This window comes from Periplaneta americana, chromosome 5 (assembly GCF_040183065.1).
Source record: "Periplaneta americana isolate PAMFEO1 chromosome 5, P.americana_PAMFEO1_priV1, whole genome shotgun sequence".
In the NCBI taxonomy this organism is placed as follows: Eukaryota; Metazoa; Arthropoda; class Insecta; order Blattodea; family Blattidae; genus Periplaneta; species Periplaneta americana.
Window position 1 is genome coordinate 189,638,196 of NC_091121.1, and position 20,636 is coordinate 189,658,831.

General features: G+C 34.2%; 1 protein-coding gene across 1 annotated transcript in view; it reads right to left on the reverse strand.

The window, feature by feature from the left end:
* Positions 1-20,636, reverse strand: part of Orc1 (origin recognition complex subunit 1) — a 394,865-nt gene that overhangs the window by 161,828 nt on the left and 212,401 nt on the right. The window lies entirely within an intron of this gene.

Consider the following 20,636-nt stretch of genomic DNA (forward strand, 5'->3'; position numbering starts at 1 on the left):
TTAAACTAAGGTATTCAGAGCCATTGTGGGCCAAACGGCATATATTAAAAACTGAGAAAACGAGGGGTAAAATTAAACGAATACTATATTTCAATTAAACGTATAGTAAGTAATATAAAGTATGCACATTAAAAATAAATTATATATCAATCTTTATTAAACAATGGTATTCAGAGCCATAGTGGGCCAAGTGCCATACATTAAAAACGGAGAAAACTAGGGTTAAAATTAAACGCTTGCCACAATTCAATGAAGCATAGACCTATAGCAAGTAATATAACGAACATTAAAACTAAATAATATGTCAATCTTCATTAAACTATGGTATTGAGAGCCATAGTGGACCAAGCACCATATATTAAAAACGGAGAACAAAAGAGTTAAAATTAAGTGAATACTATAATTCAATGAAACATATAGCAAGTAATATAAAGTATGCATATTAAAACTAAATTTTATGTCAATCTTCATTAAACTATGGTATTTAGAGCCATAGTGGGCCAAGCGCCATATATTAAGGACGGAGAAAACAAGGGTTAGAATTAAGTGAATACCATAATTAAATGAAACATGTAGCAAGTAAATATAAAGTATGTACATTAAAATTACATGATGTTAATCTTCATTAAACTATGGTATTCAGACTCATAATGAGCCAAGCGCCATATATTAAAACTGAGAAAACAAGGGTTAAAATTAAGTATTTACCATAATTCAATGAAATATATAGCAAGTAATATAAAGTATGCATATTAAAACTAAATTATATGTCAATCTTCATTAAACTATGGTATTTAGAGCCATAGTGGACCAAGCACCATATATTGAAAACGGAGAACAAAAGAGTTAAAATTAAGTGAATACTATAATTCAATGAAACATATAGCAAGTAATGTAAAGTATGCATATTAAAACTAAATTATATGTCAATCTTCATTAAACTATGGTATTTAGAGCCATAGTGGGCCAAGCGCCATATATTAAGGACGGAGAAAACAAGGGTCAGAATTAAGTGAATACCATAATTCAATGAAACATATAGCAAGTAAATATAAAGTATGTACATTAAAATTAAATGATGTTAATCTTCATTAAACTATGGTATTCAGGCTCATAATGAGCCAAGCGCCATATATTAAAACTGAGAAAACAAGGGTTAAAATTAAGTATTTACCATAATTCAATGAAATATATAGCAAGTAATATAAAGTATGCATATTAAAACTAAGTTATATGTCAGTCTTCATTAAACTATGGTATTTAGAGCCATAGTGGGCCAAGCGCCATATATTAAAAACGGTGAAGAAAGGGTTAAAATTAAGTGCTTACCATAATTCAATGAAACATATAGCAAGTAAATATAAAGTATGCACATTAAAAGTAAATGATATGTCTGTCAATCTTCACTAAAATAAGGTATTCAGAATCATAGTGGGCCAAACGCCATATATTAAAGACGGAGAAAACAAAGGTTAAAATTAAGTGCTTACCATAATTCAATGAAATATATAGCAAGTAATATAAAGTATGCACATTAAATTAAGTGATATGTCAATCTTAATTAAACTATGATATTCACTAAATTTTAACCCTTGCTTTCTCCGTTTTTAATAAATGGCGCTTGGCCCACTATGGTTCTAAACCCTTCATTTATATCACTTACTTAAAAATTTAATTCGTCAAAATTCTCGTGTATCGATATAGTATCCATACAGATGCGTCCACCTCAGAACTGGAATTTTCCACTCGGTCAGACTAGCGCAGTCTAGGAAGGTCTTCATCGATCATATACATGGGTGTGTTAGCCACCACCCAACTAACTTTACTTAGAATAGACTCCACAGGTTTGTTCTTTAATACAAGTGCGAATACGACATTGGCTAACATGTTTAAAACTATATAAAATCATAACCATCTGTCGTCGTCGTTATAGTCGTCATCTACCTACAAGATTATGGCCTTTGGCTCGTTAATATCTCGTCATTGTAAAAATATAAACAGTAGACATTCACAAGAAGGCAGAATCTATAGTTCCACATTTAGTCTGGCTTAAGAGACCACCGCTAACAACAAAATAGGATAAACCCAAGACAAGTGTCACATTCCAGTTGCAGTATTAGGAAGATGATCTCAAATTATTTCACTGGAATCAAATTTGAATTGCATTTTAAAATAGGAACGCTATTACTTACTTACTGGCTTTTAAGGAATCCGGAGGTTCATTCCCGCCCTCACATAAGCCGCCATTGATCCCTATCCTGAGCAAGATTAATCCAGTCTCTACCATCACATCCCACCTCCCTCAAATCCATTTTAATATTATCTTCCCATCTACGTCTCGGCCTCCCCAAAGGTCTTTTTCCCGCTGGCCTCCCAACTAACACTCTATATGCATTTCTGGAGTCGCCCATACGTGCTACATGCCCTGCCCATCTCAAAAGTCTAGATTTAATGTTCCTAATTATGTCAGGTGAAGAATACAATGCGTGCAGTTCTGTGTTGTGTAACTTTCTCCATTCTCCTGTAACTTCATCCCTCTTAGCTCCAAATATTTTCCTAAGAAACTTATGCTAAAACACCCTTAATCTCTGTTCCTCTCTCAAAGTGAGAGTCCAAGTTTCACAACCATAAAGAACAACTGGTAATATAACTGTTTTATAAATTCTAACTTTCAGATTTTTTGACAGCAGACTGGATGATAAAATCTTCTCAACCGAATAATAACAGGCATTTCCCATATTTATTCTGCGTTTAATTTCCTCCCGAGTCAAGTCAAAAAGAAATATATTTTTAATGTATATTTTCCTGTTTGTGTACATAATTTCACTTATATATTTGTCATTTTTCAGACCCGGCTTATTAAGAGAACGATATTTTTGTCGTGGCTACTGAGAAAAATTGTAATAATAATAATCATTGCTTATATATATAGGGTGAGACTTAGAAGTAAATCCCGAAAAGACAAAGTATATGATTATGTCTCGTGACCAGAATATAATACGTAATTGAAATATAAAAATTGGAAATTTATCCTTCGAAGAGATGGAAACATTAAAATATCTTGGAGCAACAGTGACAAATAACTTACAGACACTCGGAGGAAATTAAACACAGAATAATGGGAAATCTGTTATTATTCGGTTGGGAAGCTTTAGTCATCTAGTCTGCTGTCAACAAATCTGAACGTTTGAATTTATAAAACAATTATATTACCGATTGTTCTGTATGGTTGTGAAACTTGGCTCTCACTTTGAGAGAGGAACAGAGACTAAGGGTGTTTGAGAATAAGGTGCTTAAGAAAATATTTAGGGCTAAGAGTGTTGCAGTTACAGGAGACTGGAGAAAGTTATACAACGCAGAACTGCACGCATTGCATTATTCACCTGATATAATAATGAATATTAAAACCAGATACTTGAGATCGGCAGGGCATGTAGCACGTATGGGCAAATCCAGAAATGCATATAGAGTGTTATTTGAGAGACTAGAGTGAAAAAGACCTTTGGGGAGGCCGAGACATAGATGGGAGGATAATATTGAAATGGATTTGAGGGAGGTGGGATATGATGGTAGGGACTGGATTAATCTTGCTCAGGACAGGGACCAATGGCGGATTTATGGGAGGGCGGCAATGAACCTCCGGGTTCTGAAAGCCATTTGTAGAGTACTACTATTATTATTATTATTATTATTATTATTATTATTATTATTATTATTATTATTTCCCGGGGGTAAAAGGCGGTCAGAGCGTGGTGCCGACCACACCACCTCATTCTAGTGCCGAGGTCATGGAAAGCATGGGGCTCTACCTCCATGCCCCCCAAGTGTCTTCATGGTATGTTACGGGGATATCTGTACCTTACCTTTTTTATTATTATTATTATTATTATTATTATTATTATTATGATCATCATTAATATTATCTTCTTCTTCTACTTCTTCCAAGGCAGATAAAGGTATTTCGTCAAGCAAATTATCAGTGAATATATATCTTGATTGCACTTTTCTAACATCTGTTATCATTTGTTATTGTATATAGGCCTAAGACAACTTCCCTGAGTCAATTGAAACTATTATAGAATTTCACCTTAGTTAATGAGTTAATGGCTAGTTTCGGCTTAATATCCGCCATCTTCAGATTTCTAGCCATTGGAAAATGTCAGACTGACTCGAATAAAGTAGTAATTATATAGGTACTGCCATGATTTTTTTCTGTTACATTAATAATTGCATATTTTTATTTAACTGTTTAAATAAATTTTAATGACTGTCAGTATTCCTTTTACATATTACTACCAGAACTCTTTAAATTTGATGTTTTCTAGTGTTAAAATGTCTGATAAGATTGTAGGTAATTTCATTATTAGAAGTGAATGACGGCAACGATAGTATTAGAAAAAGTAGTAGTGTCCAGAATTTTGAAGACAAAAGAATAAAGGGTAAGAAGTTCATAGCGGAAATTATAGCGACTCAGTATTCAGTATTAACTACTGCATAGCTACGAGATTGGAACAAAACACGTCTGAATTATAATTTGCCAGTTCCAACAGCACGTGTATCAGAGATGAGTGTCGAAGCTTAACCCTATCCCAATGTATAGTGTGTCGGCCATGTTACGTGCATATCTCGACTTTCAGGATCAATACCACTACTGCAAAGGAGGATAGTTCTGCTCAAACTGCACGTCATTCAGTCTCTTGTCAAAGTTAGCAGCAACAAACTATCTTCCCTTACTAGAAATTCTTTGTCGCCGAAACTCTACTTTGTAGCTCATTTATTTTTACCAAATATGGACTTTTAAACTGTCAATTTCACGATGTAGCTAGCCTGCAAGTAAATATTTTTCGTACATATGTATGTATGTATGTATGTATGTATGTATGTATGTATGTATGTATGTATGTATGTATGTATGTATGTATGTATGTACTTTATACAGAGTTTTTTTATAAGTAAGGAATAATGCAAATAAAACTAAAATTAACTCATTTTTTTTAAATGCTCGGACACGTCAAATTTAATATTTTGAAAGCAACATTTTACAAAAAAAGAAACAAAATTTTCAGCTATTATTGTACAGGTGTGACATCATCGACAACATTTTTAAATGGCAACATATTACTTTTTCATTTTCTTCTGAAAGGTTTGTAGGCTTTATCTTATTAAATAAATAATATAAATTTAGCTTCCCTTATGAACAGGTTGCCAGATTTGACAAAGCGTATTACATATAACTAGTGGCTTGTGCAGCAAATGCTGCTGCAAACTAAGTTCGTTAGACGTTCAAATAAACATTTTTCAGATTTATTTTCAATGAAGAATACTTGTCTTTTTGATAGTTATTTGCTTCCATAATAATGAAACATACTCCCTCTGAATGGATTTTTTTAGACCAAATACTTTCTCTTGAACCTATCCAACTTCAGTTTTTGAGTTTCAACGCGAAAATGCAAGTATCAATGTCAGGACGATAGCAGTAGCTATTTCAGGTCATTGTGGATTGTAGACAAAAGTTTAAAAAAATGTCAGGTTTGCTAAGCTTTCGAACAATAGCATTTTCGTATAGCTGCTGCATGTAGAACTTGAAATGTAGAGCGTAAAATCATTTTATCCTACTAAGAGATCTTGCTGAAATGATCTGGAGACTACAAAATTTTCTAGGCCTCTTATTTTATCAGTAAGTAATACCTTTGGATCTTTCCTTAGGAACTGTAATTTTTGCGCTCTGTCGAGCCAATACTGAAGACAATGACACATATCAATATCTACACTACACCGCCATTAAGTATATGAAAAAGACCCAACCCCACTGGGCTAATAAGTATAAAAATATTTGATTTTTAATAACAATATTATCTTACTTAAGATTTGTAGTTATATATAGCAGCCACTCAGTAAATTATAGAAATGAAGATCTAAATTAAGATATTCTCTACATTTACTTACATAATCTCAAAACGTTTCACTTTCATGTCATCAATATAGCATCAATATTATGTACAATTAATGAAAAATAGATGCATCATGATATTAACTATAATAATATTTAATTTCTAATGATAATAATGTCATCAAACCACCTCAAGTTTCGAGGATTTGAATATCCAATACACAGCTGTACTCAGAAAATTATTATATACTGCAGAATCAGTTTTTAATAACAAATTGAATTGAGCTGTAAATATGTCGGCAATCCTGCAGGTCATGGCCTTCGTGTAATAGCCTATTGTTTATTGTAGTGTGTGTTTTGTTCTGAAATTCAATCAAGTCGGCCGTGATTCGATAAAATTAGTTCTCAAAACTGACAACAGATGGATTTTGGAAAATAGGAAAATTATGTAGGAAAATTGACATTTCACTGAAAACTACCACTTTTCCGAAAAACTTTCGGTTCCAAGTTTCAAAATGAGGGGTCATTTATTAAAATCCGTTCAGCCGTTTTCCCGTAATTTACATTACCAGTTCAAATTATATATATATATATATATATATATATATATATTTGGAAACACACCTAAAAGGTAAAATGATATACATTTGAAACATTTAGGGAATCGAATATACAAAATGTCAGAAAAATTTACACCTAAGTAGCGTTTGTGCTCATTTACAGTTAAGAAAGGGGGGGAGGGAAATATCATCATTTAGTTTCATTTGTTTCATACAAAACGTTTGGTTGCTTTGGAAACAGATTCATTGTTGGCTTGTTTAACGTATTTTGTGTGAAGAAAACTTTTATCTGTGACATCAGTCTAAAATAAAATGTCTTTAACAGAAATTTAAAGGATTGAAATTCTGAAGATGATGATGATGATGATGATGATGATGATGATGATGATGATGATGGTGGTACTAAAACTAAAGTTGTACCAGTTTTCTTAACATCTGTTGATATGAAATCTCCTGAACCGCTCTTGTATTTAAAAATTCATACCTAAAATTGTTCTTCTAATAATTATTTGTAACTGTCCTACTGTAAATTCATTTCCTGAAGTTAAGTATTTCGGAATAATAATCAACTAACACTTACGTTGGGATAAACATGTTCATTTTTTGCAATAGATTAAGGAAAATTATTCACTATTTTGTCATCCTACGAAATTACTTGACTATCCATACTTTACGACTGATTTACCTGGCATTAGTATAAGTAAGTTATATTACAATACGGTATTATAGGATGGGGTACTGCTTATTGTACCTTCCTCATGCCAATAACACTGCTTACAGAAAAGAATAATGAAATATGTCTTAATAAATCTCTTGATTATCCCTCAGAACTATTGTATTCTGAATTTAAAGTATTTGATATCCATAAAATTTAAAACAATGATTATGAGACACTTCAGACATAATTCCTTGCTAGTTAAGGTGTAATATTATTTTTGGTGTGAAAATTGCGTTGTTCGTATGTGTAATATCTGTCATTATTTCGATTAAATATTGCGAAATTCTTGTACATTCATTTATGCACGATTCAATATTTTTCAGTTGCGCCGTACGAATATTTAGATATGTTGAAATTATAGGTTATGTTTACTGTACCAGTTGCCCCTTTCTGTCTAATTGTAGTGGTCTCCAATGCCCTGTCACTACATATGTATGTTATGTCATATGGAAATTATAGGTTATGTTTACTTTATTTAACTTATATTCCTATATTCGCAATTATACATTATAATTAAACATAATGTCATGTATGACACCCGTCACATTCTATTTGTCTGTATTTTAATACTACAATTAAGTACTGAATTATTGTATTTATGTACTACCTAAGAGACGAAGTAACACAATCGTACGCCTACACTAATTTCATAGGAGTGGTATGGTAAATTTTCTGTCTACAATTAAGGAAGGTAGATGTGCTAAATTAAAATCACAATATAAATTCGTTTTTATTAAACCTCAAAATAGCTTCCATTCTAAACTTAAAATGTTGATGCGAACAGATTATGTAAACATGTAAAATTCTCTTCGCATTACAGTAACACAGTTTTGTAATTATTTCTGCAACATATTATGCAACAAGAAGTAAACAGAGCTTATGGACACATTACACTAAATAAAACTTAGCAATGATACGCAATAAAGTTATAATATAATATTTCACTGAGCTCCATACACTGAAATAGAAAACCCGAACAAACATTACGGCCTGGTCTAGATCGAAAAGGCATTGACTGTGCCGTATTTCGCTTTGTTGTGAAAAGTTGTGTAAACTGTGAAATGTTCGTTGTCGGTTGTAATAACTGTAAATGGCTAAAATGCAATAGTTTGAATAATAATCTGGGACAAGGAGACGTTTGTGGTACTATAAATATTGTAAGAAAAAGGGGTCAGAGTTATCCTTCTTCCGAAAGATCCAGGAAGGTGAGTTTATAATAGTACATTATGCAACGAGCCTATAATGGTAGTAATTAAGACGCGAGTATGATTGTTTATGAAACGAGCGCAAGCGAGTTTCATAATTTTCATACGAGCGTCTTAATTACTACCATTATAGGCAAGTTTCATACGACTTTTTATGCTCGATCATATTTCTAACTTGAAATTATTCATTTTATTTGTATCTAATTGACCTTGAGCAATACCTCGTAAATTGTGAGATGTGCGCAGACGCGAAAGTATTGATTTTTTCCGAGGAACAGATGTCCACATTGACCTTGATAGCCTATAAGAACGTACAGAGTAAACTAAATATTAACTTTGATATAACATTGAAATTAAATTAGACATTGAAAAACGAGATGACAAATTGAATTTATTTGAATATTATTTACAATTAAAGCTAATTATTATAGTAACTGAACATAACCTTCTGCGACAGTATTGGATTTCCAGCCTCCGTGACTTTTCGCTAATTCTCTTTCGATTGCATATCCGAGAATAATCGATACTTGCGGTTTTATAACGGTACAAAGCTGACTTGTCATTGGCTGAGGTTTTATAACGGTACAAAGCTGACTTGTCATTGGCTGAGGTTTTATAACGGTACAAAGCTGACTTGTCATTGGGTGAACACGTGTACTTTAATGAGTAGGTGTACTTTAATGACATGCATTAAAGGACTGCTACCAGGTGTATAATTACTACATTTCGGCATGGTCGAGCATAAAATATAATACGTGCTTTATGAAAATAATATATAAACCTTATGTGTTTCGTATTTCAAAAGTGGAAGGAAGGTGTTAATTTTTTTCAAAAGAATACGATATCGAAAGTACAATAGATTTTATCGTCTGCTGGGGAAAGGGTCTGTGATGAGGCGATAGTAGCGATCCTGGTGGTTAGCAACTATCTATGGATGCGTATTTCGTCTATGTTGGCATATTTAGTAAGTATCGAGCTTCGTGACTGTATATAGTAGACTGTGATATTACGAAAAAGTTACATATTTTTCTCTTTTGCATCGTTATATTCCAGCAAACCTCCACAATTCTTTATGCATGCAAGCTGCCTTCAGCCAGACATTCCGATGTGACGGCGCAAGCTGAGCTGCGTGATTGTGCCTAGCTTGTGTGACACCTGGTTCCCGCTTGACCCTGGCCCTCACACGCGGGCGTCGATCAATGAATGGGCCGGCACATTCAGTTGCCTGGGCACCAAGTTCACAGCGCAACAGCGGCACAAGTACACTTGCACTCCGTCTCTCGTTGCAGAAACCAGTATTAAATCATTAATTTCTGTCACTACGGGCTAATTACTGAAGAATTCAAATCTTGTCATTCGCTGTGTCATATCCGGATACAACCCTAGAGGAACAGAGTTCAATTCTCGGCATACACACTTACAATTATCTTCCTTTCACAGTGACTGGGTGTGTGTAAATCATCTAGCGTTGTATTTTACGTCATGCAGACCACATAATCAGGGGATCCGGATAATGGTGAACATATAGGGAAAAGCGTAATTAATGTCATTAGTTTCAGGGGGTTATTCTTTGAGATATTTCAAACAAAAAAGTTAAATACAATTTTGCTCATATGATCAGCAAATCTTACGCACTTTATCATACTATCATCCTTCCCATGTTCTGAAAACAGTAAAACGATCTTCATTAAATCCTTCAGATAGATCCTGAACGTGATAAATGACATTCTTGTCGTATTTCATTTCCTTCCGACGTTTCTTCTCCTATCCTGACTTTGATTCGTTTCATATATAAAGACTAGCCGTACCCGTGCTCTTCGCTGCACTTGTTATAAATAAATATCATTGACATAAATCTGTTATATTTCCAAATACAGCTTTGTTATTGCTATTGAATAATTAATTTATTATCAGTTATAAATCGTTTGCTTCTGAATTACTTTCAAAGTTGTAGCCTATTTAGAACTATGAATTTAACATATTACCACGCAATAATTTCTGGAGTTGTTCCATTAATTCTACTTTTAAGCTTGGTATTATGGTATTAGGAAAGTCTAGGATAACAGAGAGGGTTTGGAATTGAACCGGTTACATCAGCTGCTTGTCTATGCGGATGACGTGAATATGTTAGGAGAAAATCCACAAACGATTAGGGAAAACACGGGAATTTTTCTTGAAGCAAGTAAAGAGATAGGTTTGGAAGTAAATCCCGAAAAGACAAAGTATATGATTATGTCTCGTGACGAGAATATCGTACGAAATGAATCTATAAAAACTGGAAATTTATCTTTTGAAGAGATGGAGAAGTTCAAATATCTTGGAGCAACAGTAACAAATATAAATGATACTCGGGAGGAAATTAAACACAGAATAAATATGGGAAATGCCTGTTATTATTCGGTTGAGAAGCTTTTATCATCCAGTCTGTTGTCAAAAAATCTGAAAGTTAGAATTTATAAAACAGTTATATTACCGGTTGTTCTTTATGGTTGTGAAACTTGGACTCTCACTTTGAGAAAGGAACATAGGTTAAGGGTGTTTGAGAATAAGGTGCTTAGGAAAATATTTGGGGCTAAGAGGGATGAAGTTGCAGGAGAATGGAGAAAGTTACACAACACAGAACTGCACGCATTGTATTCTTCACCTGACATAATTAGGAACATTAAATCCAGACGTTTGAGATGGGCAGGGCATGTAGCACGTATGGGCGAATCCAGAAATGCATATAGAGTGTTAGTTGGGAGGCAGGAGGGAAAAAGACCTTTAGGGAGGCCGAGACGTAGATGGGAAGATAATATTAAAATGGGTTTGAGGGAGGTGGGATATGATGATAGAGAATGGATTAATCTTGCTCAGGATAGGGACCAATGGCGGTCTTATGTGAGGGCGGCAATAAACCTCCGGGTTCCTTAAAAGCCAGTAATTAAGTAAGTATTATGTTAGACCTAACAATGTCTGAAATATAATATATTTGTAAGAACTGAAGGTTGTTGCTCTCAGCTGGAAGAAGGCTTTCACCAAACGATACCATTTGAAATAAGGTGTTGTACTGCCCTATATTATTTAAAACGTGTGTTGATAACGGATGTAGTACTATAAGTATCTACCTAAGTTTTAATTGGTTGTGGGGGCTCTTGAATCACAGGAAGGAAAACTTTTCCAGCAGCGCAACGTATTCCAGACTAATTTACAAACACGTTAAACGAATTAAGGACCATTCACAATGAAAATTAAACATAACCGTAACATAAACACAAAAGTTTGCGCCCAGGCTACCAAATGGGATCATTCACAATGATTCACATAAACACTGACATTAACATTGCCGTAAGACGTTAACATGAATGTTTGCAAACTCCAAACTTTCATGCTTATGCTTAGGCCTACGTGATTTTCAAACAGAACACAATCGTGAAGCGCTGAAGTATACGACAGAATATGAGGAAATGGCGTCGTTGTTATGTTTCCATGGTTACCAAGTATGTTCGCTGTTATGTTTATGTCCCCATCGTGAATGATGGTATTACTTCTTGATTTTACCGTAACGTTTACATTCTTAAGTTAACGCTTATGTTATGTTTAATTTTCATTGTGAATGAGCCTTTATTCTTGCAACGAAAACGGATGTTCCCTAGATCAAATAGTCGTATTTCAATTATGTAATTACTTCATAGTTTCATCTGGTATTGTATGACGTTATGACTGAGATACCTGTGTTGATAATTGTTTTTATTGTGACATTCGGCCATAACTGACCGAGTATGTAAGATCTCGCGCTCAGAGGGGTGGAGTTCGGGGTTTGGGATGGCCTACAAACCACAAGTCATGCTAAAGATGTTGGTTTGTTAATTAGCCTATTCAATATGGAGTATTGTGCACTACATAGAACTGTTACCTATTAAGTATACATTACCATAGCTCACCCAAATACGTAATTAAGCAATAAAAATATGTACTGTTATGTTACTGAATAATTAATACTTAATATGTGCTGCGTATATATTTGCAAAATTATTCCATCTCTGACATTCATTCTTTCATAAAAAAAACGCAACGCAAATCAGACATCAAATTTCAGTACTGTAGCTTCAAATAGCATTATTACATTTAACTACAGTATATATTGCTAATTATTAGTTTCGACGGTATAATAAAGTTTTATGTGGGTAAGGTTCTGTTTAGTCCTAACTTATATGCATTTATGCCCAGTCCTCGATTCACTCATGAGCAAAGGACGGATCAGAGTGACTGTTCTTACAAGTTTACTAACCATTTACTATAGTCTGTTTATGTTGAAGCAGAGACGGTGACTCCAGAAGTACACAACGGGAGCGTACCTGCAATGTCCGTACAGTTGTGTCAAAAGAATGCGTACACTGTGCTGTACATGACGGCTGTGAATTTGTACTCCGTTATAAAACACTACATTGTACGTAAGTGTAAAGTGAATACTACGTAATCTGTGCATTGCAGTGGACAATAATGTACATGTGGAGATTGTCGAAAGTGAACACTCTGCGTCTCTCACTTGAACAAAAATTATATCGTGAGAAACTCCTTTCGACATCGCAAGACGTAATAGGTGCATACGAATAATATATTATATCAGGAATATCAATATCAATATCTGATATATTTCTTTCACTGTTTGATCTCGAGGGCTCTGTTTGTTTTTTTGCAGCAACACATCTCGCACACCACACATGATTGAAAAACCATTATTTTTTGGTAACATATTCTGAAGTTTCTCGTTCAATTTTTCCGTAACTTCCGGCTTTGGTTTCCTTAACTTTTACAGATATTTCTTCCATATGTTTATAGCCTTTGGCATGTGTAAATCAGATGTTTGTAACAACGTTACGGCTTTCGGTAAGTAACAAAAGTTATTCTGTATGAAATCTAAACTGCTCGCATGATCATCTGAAATTAGGGATTTTGCTATTTCAATTGCGTGTGTCTTTATAGAATCTGAACTACCGATCACTTTCACAATTTGAACATAATATGTGGCATAATAGAAGGCAGCGTCCAGTCAACTACCCCATCTTGTTATTGTGGGGTTTGGTGGAAGGGGAACTCCGGGAGCGATTTCCTTGAATTTTTGTATTCAGGAAGGTGCTTTTAGAAAAATTTTCTTAACATTACCTATAAAGCTATCGAAGTCACAATAAAAAGAGCTATTGTTGTGTGGTTCACATTTTCTATCGTCTCACATGTTAGTAAATATTTCTTTCCAGTAGCGGTAGGTATAAGTGTTCCTACAATTACATTTGCATCCGATGTTGACGGATTCTCTTGTAGTATTCCCTGTGATGTCTACTGTTGCAGTGCTTTTCTAATTTTCATTTTTTCGTAGCTCTTAACGTCACTTTACATAATTATATTACACGTAATTATTTCTCCTTCACTGCTGAAGATATTACCTCCGAACTGGTGTACAAGCGTTCACTTTTTTCACTTTGCACACGTTTTCCCTTAGGCATTCTGACAATTTATAAATAACAACACCAATAGCACACGCTCGTTCCTAATTGCTCTGTTTAACTGTAGGCCCACTACTTATGTGTAGTTCATCAGATACCTCGTATTCCCAAATAATAACTTCGCATCTGCTTTTACTAGTAGTAGCATACGCCACCTGTTTGCGAAGCGGAACGTGATGTTCTACTACGTACTGTATAATTCTTTACCCACTGCCTGTACCTAAGGAACACGTGCCGAGACATTCTGCTCTCTGCATCAGTAACATGAAGCTACGGAACCTGGTCACTCTGATCCGCCCTCTGCTCATGAGCTTCTGTAATGACATAAAGTTGTTGACGTCCACTGCCTCGGTTCGAATTCGCACGTTTACCTTCTTTACTTTTCTTCGTCTTGATCGTCTTGTTTGCATTTTCCTTCATCCCATACTGCTCACAGCTGTCATTGAGCTACAGTAGCTTATCTCTTATTACAGTCTTCTCTTCTACTAGGAACGCCATATCATCAGCAAATTTTATGCAATAATACAAGATGCGGCAGAGAAAGCGCATGTTTTTCAAATAACTATAACTCAATAGATTTGCAAGTTAAAACAGTTTAATTACACATAAATAATGCTTTTACAATGCAGTTTTGTTGACTATTGCACTTTTCCTACGTCACACTACTTTTGACCAATAAAACGGTACGAAGGGACGTCTTTCAACCAATCATGGCTGCTTATCGCACAATTTTATCGCTTCCCTAGCATTTGTTTAATTTTATCGCGTCCCTAGCATTTGTTTATTTTTATCACTACTCTAGAATTTGTTTCTTTGTTTGCTAACATTTCAAACTGCACTGGTCTGGATGTCAAAAAAAAAAAAAAAAAAAAAAAAAAAAAAAAAAAAAAAAAAAAAAAAAAAAACAGAAAATTACAAACCACTCCAGTCGATGCACAGCACTTTCAAATATGACTCGTATTGGCATTCAAGAACAAGAATTAATAAAGATCACTGGTCATATATGAAATTCGAGAATCCTGAATAAGTTGAGGGATACACCATGTACATCAACGACTTCACTTCTTTTACGCACACGTCCAATATAACATGAACTGAACCACCAACCACTAAAACATTCAAATTTGAAAATTGTACTTTCAATAATATTGTTTCTTTTAAAATTATTCATGTTTATTTTTTATTTCATCATCGTTAATTAAAACGTTACTTGTTTATTTCATCATCCCTAATTAAAACTTTTCTGACACTTGTTTATATTATTTAGGTTATGTTTGTTATAGCTTCTGCTATATGATATTATGGATAGTCACGTATCAGAGATTGTTTAATACTATGATTTATTGAAAATCATCTGTCAAGTGACGTTGATTACTGAGATCCGACGATTGAAGTGGAATGCAAATGTTTTAATAAAAATGAAACTGAATCAACAAAGCCTTCTTGACTAGTAACCGTCCACAGAGTTCAATGAAGATTCCATAGTTGGCACAACTGATAACAAGAAAACATAATCATAAAACACTACTGCTATCTAGCGTAATGTTGAGATGGTACAATAATACATTTGAAGACAGTTGTATTTTCGTAAGTCAATTAATATTTTATTGTATTGGAGTACTTCGTTACTTCTAATCTTTATATACTTTCTTCTAATCTTGTAATAGTCAATTAAATCCCACTCGAGTTTTGATTTTCTCTAGATAAATCAAAACCTCTAGTGAGATTACTGTTGATAATTCTGAATTACTTCCGAAAAATAACATCCGTCAAGTGATACCCTTCCTTCTGTACGCACTCTCACAACCTCACTTCGAAATTATGCATCGCTCTTCCCAACATTTCTTCCTCCACAACAGCGAATGGAATTTTTCAGTTCCTGGATTTTGCGGGGTTTGTTTCTGTAATCCTTAGATTTGAGGTAACATCACAAAAATAATCATATATACGGACAAGTGAAGTAAGCGAGGCGGCCAATGGTTATCATTAAAACCGGACGTCAATTACGGACTTTGTTTCAGTGTAAGTTTCAAAGACAAACAAGGTCCACGGCACCATGGCTACTGAAACTATATAATCGAAGCTGTCTACCAGGAAGCGGAGGAAACTCCCACCTCTCCTTGTATAGGTCTCGCAAGTACGGAATACCGACGGAAGGAATGCGAATCAAACACTGCGATAAGGAAGAGCCGGCGAGAGGAAAGGTCACGAGATAGCTTGAATGATATGCAAGAGTACAGTCGGAAGAGAAATGACATCGATAAAATCAGTCTTGCGTTGTGATAGTTACATTACGACTTTAGTTTGTTCTATTGCATGTGAATGCGTGTCTTGTATCGCACGGTATTATTATTTCATTCGTAAACATATGTTGCGCGTTTAATTAGCTTCGAATTTGTCTCTTGCTACGTCCTTTATTTCCACAGCGATGTCCTCATTTGTTCTTCTTCTTGGAAGAGACAGTACTTCCATCAGCTCGCACCTCTCCCCCCTCGGCGTGCCTACATACACACGTCAAAACAGACAGCAACGCCACCATTAGTTTTCAGTAATCGTTTCATGCGCGAGCTATAATAATAATAATAATAATAATAATAATAATAATAATAATAATAATAATAATAACAACAACTTCGCTGCGGTTTAAACAACGGCGTATAAGGTTAGGATACAGATTCATTCAGTTGTCAACGATTCGATTAGGCTATTAGCAGTGACATGAAGACTGCTTCCCTCTCCCTTTCGTAAGGAATTGGTGTATGCCAAATTTATTGTACTCGTTCTATGTTGTCTCAAGGATGGCCCTGCAGTTATTCCTGGCCAACAAGTCACTCAGCTGAGTGCGCTCCTAGTATAATGGCAGTTGACATTGGATACACGTCAACATATATATGCCTAACTTGGAGTCAGGCCACAAAGGAAAACATTGAAGGAGGAGAATTCGATCCGGTGGCTGGATTGAATTCGGCGTAGCTCAGTGGTCAGAGCGCTTGGTACGTAGAGCCAAGAACCCGGGTTCGATCCCCGGCGCCGGAGCGAATTTTTCTCCTTAAATATTAAGGGGAGTTGGTCATTATCGCATGCAAAATAATGGTAAAAATAGCCTATCTTCTAGCAGTCATAAATATAATAGTCTACTATTTATCAGTGGTTTTTCATTTTCGTTAGCTATGTGTGTCTACATATTAAGCTTTAAAATGAAAAAGAATGGTGACTCTAGAGTAAATCTATATCCTTAAATTAATTTTTTTTAATTAAGCACAATTTTTTTTATAAATTCACTACATGTCTGTGATTAGGTACACTCTATTCACTTATTATAACACATATAGAATTGAAAATTTGACCACTTACTGCTAATAGATACTAAAACATACCCTACTAAAATGATTCATATATCTGTAATATTATGGGCATAGGGCTTATAGCAATCATCACCGTCAATAAATTAAAAAAAAATTGAAGATTAGTATAAGCTCTATGCCAATAATATTACAGATATTTTAATAATTTTAGTAGGGTAAGTTTTAGTATCTGTTAGCAGTAATTGGCCAAAATTTTAATTCAATGTGTGCTATGATAAGTGAATAGAGTGTACCTAATCACAGGTATGTAGTGAATTTATATAAAACACTAGTGGCTTGTGCAGCAAATGCTGCTGCAAACTAAGTTCGTTAGACGTTCAAATAAAAATTTTTCAGATTTATTTTCAATGAAGAATACTTGTCTTTTTAATAGTCATTTGCTTTCATAATAATGAAACATACTCCCTCTGAATGGATTTTTTTAGACCAAATACTTTTTCTTGAACCTATCCAACTTCAGTTTTTTAGTTTCAACGCGAAAACGCAAGTATCAATTTCAGGACGATAGCAGTAGCTATTTCAGGTCATTGTGGATTGTAGGCGAAAGTTAAAAAAGTCAGGTTTGCTAAGCTTTCGAACAATAGCATTTTCGTATAGCTGCTGCATGTAGAACTTGAAATGTAGAGCGTAAAATAATTTTATCCTACTAAGAGATCTTGCTGAAGTGATCTGGAGACTACAAAATTTTCTAGGCCTCTTATTTTATCAGTAAGTAATACCTTTTTATCTTTCCTTAGGAACTGTAATTTTTGCGCTCTCTCGAGTCGATACTGAAGACAATGACACACATCAATATCTACACTACACCGCCATTAAGTATATGAAAAAGACCCAACCCCACTGGGCTAATAAGTATAAAAATATTTGATTTTTAATAACAATATTATTATCTTACTTAAGTTTTGTAGTTATATATAGCAGCCACTCAGTAAATTATAGAAATGAAGTTCTAAACTAAGATATTCTCTACATTTACTTACATAACCTCAAAACGTTTCACTTTCATGTCATTAATATAGCATCAATATTATGTAAAATTAATGAAAAATAGATGCATCATGATATTAACTATAATAATATTTAATTTCTAATGATAATAATGTCATCAAACCACCTCAAGTTTCGAGGATTTGAATATCCAATACACAGCTGTACTCAGAAAATTATTATACACTGCAGAATGAGTTTTTAATAACAAATTGAATTGAGCTCTAAATACGTGGGCAATCCTGCAGGTCATGGCCTTCGTGTAATAGCCTATTGTTTATTGTAGTGTGTGTTTTGTTCTGAAATTCAATCAAGTCGGCCGTGATTCGATAAAATTAGTTCTCAAAACTGACAACAGATGGATTTTGGAAAATAGGAAAATTATGTAGGAAAATTGACATTTCACTGAAAACTACTACTTTTCCGAAACACTTTGGGTTCTAAGCTTCAAAATGAGGGGCCATTTATTAAAATCCGTTCAGCCGTTTTCCCGTAATTTCCATTACCAGTTCAAATTATATATATAGATATGTTTAAATTCAAAAATTTATTTAAGGGTAAGATTTACACTAGACTAACCATTCTCTTTTCATTTTAAAGTTTAATGTGTATACATATATCACTAAAAAAATGAAATAGCTGTGATAAATAGTATTACATTTATGACTGCTTGAAGATAGGCTATTTTTACCATTACTTTGCATGCGATAACGTCCAATTCCCCTTAAGTGTCAAAATTACAGATAAATTCTGTAGGACAAATTAATATAATCTATAATATTAAGAGAGTCTGTTAAGTAAACTTAGCTGGAATCCACCTCTTCAATTAGAGTAGCAAGATAGGTTAAGTATTTGGATAGAGTGTCAATTTAGAAGCAGATTTCTGAACATAAATTCCTTTAATGCCCCTTTTCAATTAAAAGGGATATAAAAAGACAACGATATGATTGTATAGTAATAAGCAGAAATTTAGAAAATAGTATTAGTTACCGGTACAGAATATTGCAACTTTAGCTTATAGTTTTTTGTTATATAATTTATTTATATATCGTCGCCTGAATGCAAGAACTAGGCAACTTGATTTTTCATATTTTCTGACATCGCCTATTTACTTATTTATTGCACTAAGGAATATGTCTCGTTTTCTTTTACCTATTTGTTATATTGGAAAATAGATGTCGCTGTTATCGTTCGATCAGTTACCTAGATCCTGGATTACATTTTGTGCGATTTTTGCTATGCTATAAAAGCGGTAACTAAAAAACGCAAATTTCGAGTTACCTAGTTCTTGCATTCAGGCGACGATATGATAAATACTGTTCTGGACATCCATGATAGCATAGCCTATATGTAATAACTCTATGAGCAGTTAGGCCTATAGTATTTATGCATTTTTTTTTACTTTGTGCACTTTTTTTGACCACAAGTCGTTTGTGTTCGTTTTTTAAAGTTTTCTGAGTACCATGGCAAGTGTTTTGAGAAAATTTTTCGGATGGATTGATTCCTAAATATGATGGTGAAATTTTTGTAATTTTTCAATTTCTTAATCATATTAATTTTTATTATAATCCCATGACTTGGATAAGAGACCAGACATCTTCAGTTACCTAGGATAGTGAATGCATGATTATTTTGAAAGTTAAAACAAAAAAAAAAAAAAATTAAAAAAAAACATCTCACGAAATTGATCAATTTGGCCACTGAGTATTATATAACCTCACCGATGTTCACGGACCAATTCCATTTGTAGTTCACAGACGGAAAACAACCCAAAACTGTGTATTGGCAGAAGAAGAAGAAGAAGTATTGTATAAATATCTAATTTGCCAAAAATCCTGATATGATAGAGAATAACCGCTTACGAATTTTAATTCAGCACACCTGGAATATTTTGTCACATCCCAAAGTTCGTGCAATGATCGGAAAGTCGAAATTTGTTGTCCAATGATCTAAGTCAGCGTTTCTCAAACTATGGTCCGCGGACCACCTGTGGTCCTCGAGGTCTGTTCTTGTGGTCCTTCAAAAAAGACAGAAGAAAAAATAAAATTCAAACGAATTGCGTATCACACTATAGCTTAAAATCTCAGAGTTTGGAAATGACACATGGCAATCGCCTTTCACTTTTTCTCCCAGTACTGCATTTTATGTAATTTATTACCCTACCCGTCTATCGCCTTCCCACTCTACTCTCAGCAACAAAAGAGGGATTTAGAGCACTATATACGTGGTGTTTCTCGACATCTTTTCCCTGCACATCTGGCGCCGCGCCTGTAACCCAGCCAGGGACCACCCGAATTCATAACAGAGGACCAAAGTACCGAACCTTAATTCAATTTTAAAATATCAATATAGGCCTATTGGTATTAAAATATGCTATGAAAATGGTAAATTTGGTTTCGAAGGGAACAAGAGTAAGGTGGTCTGCGGA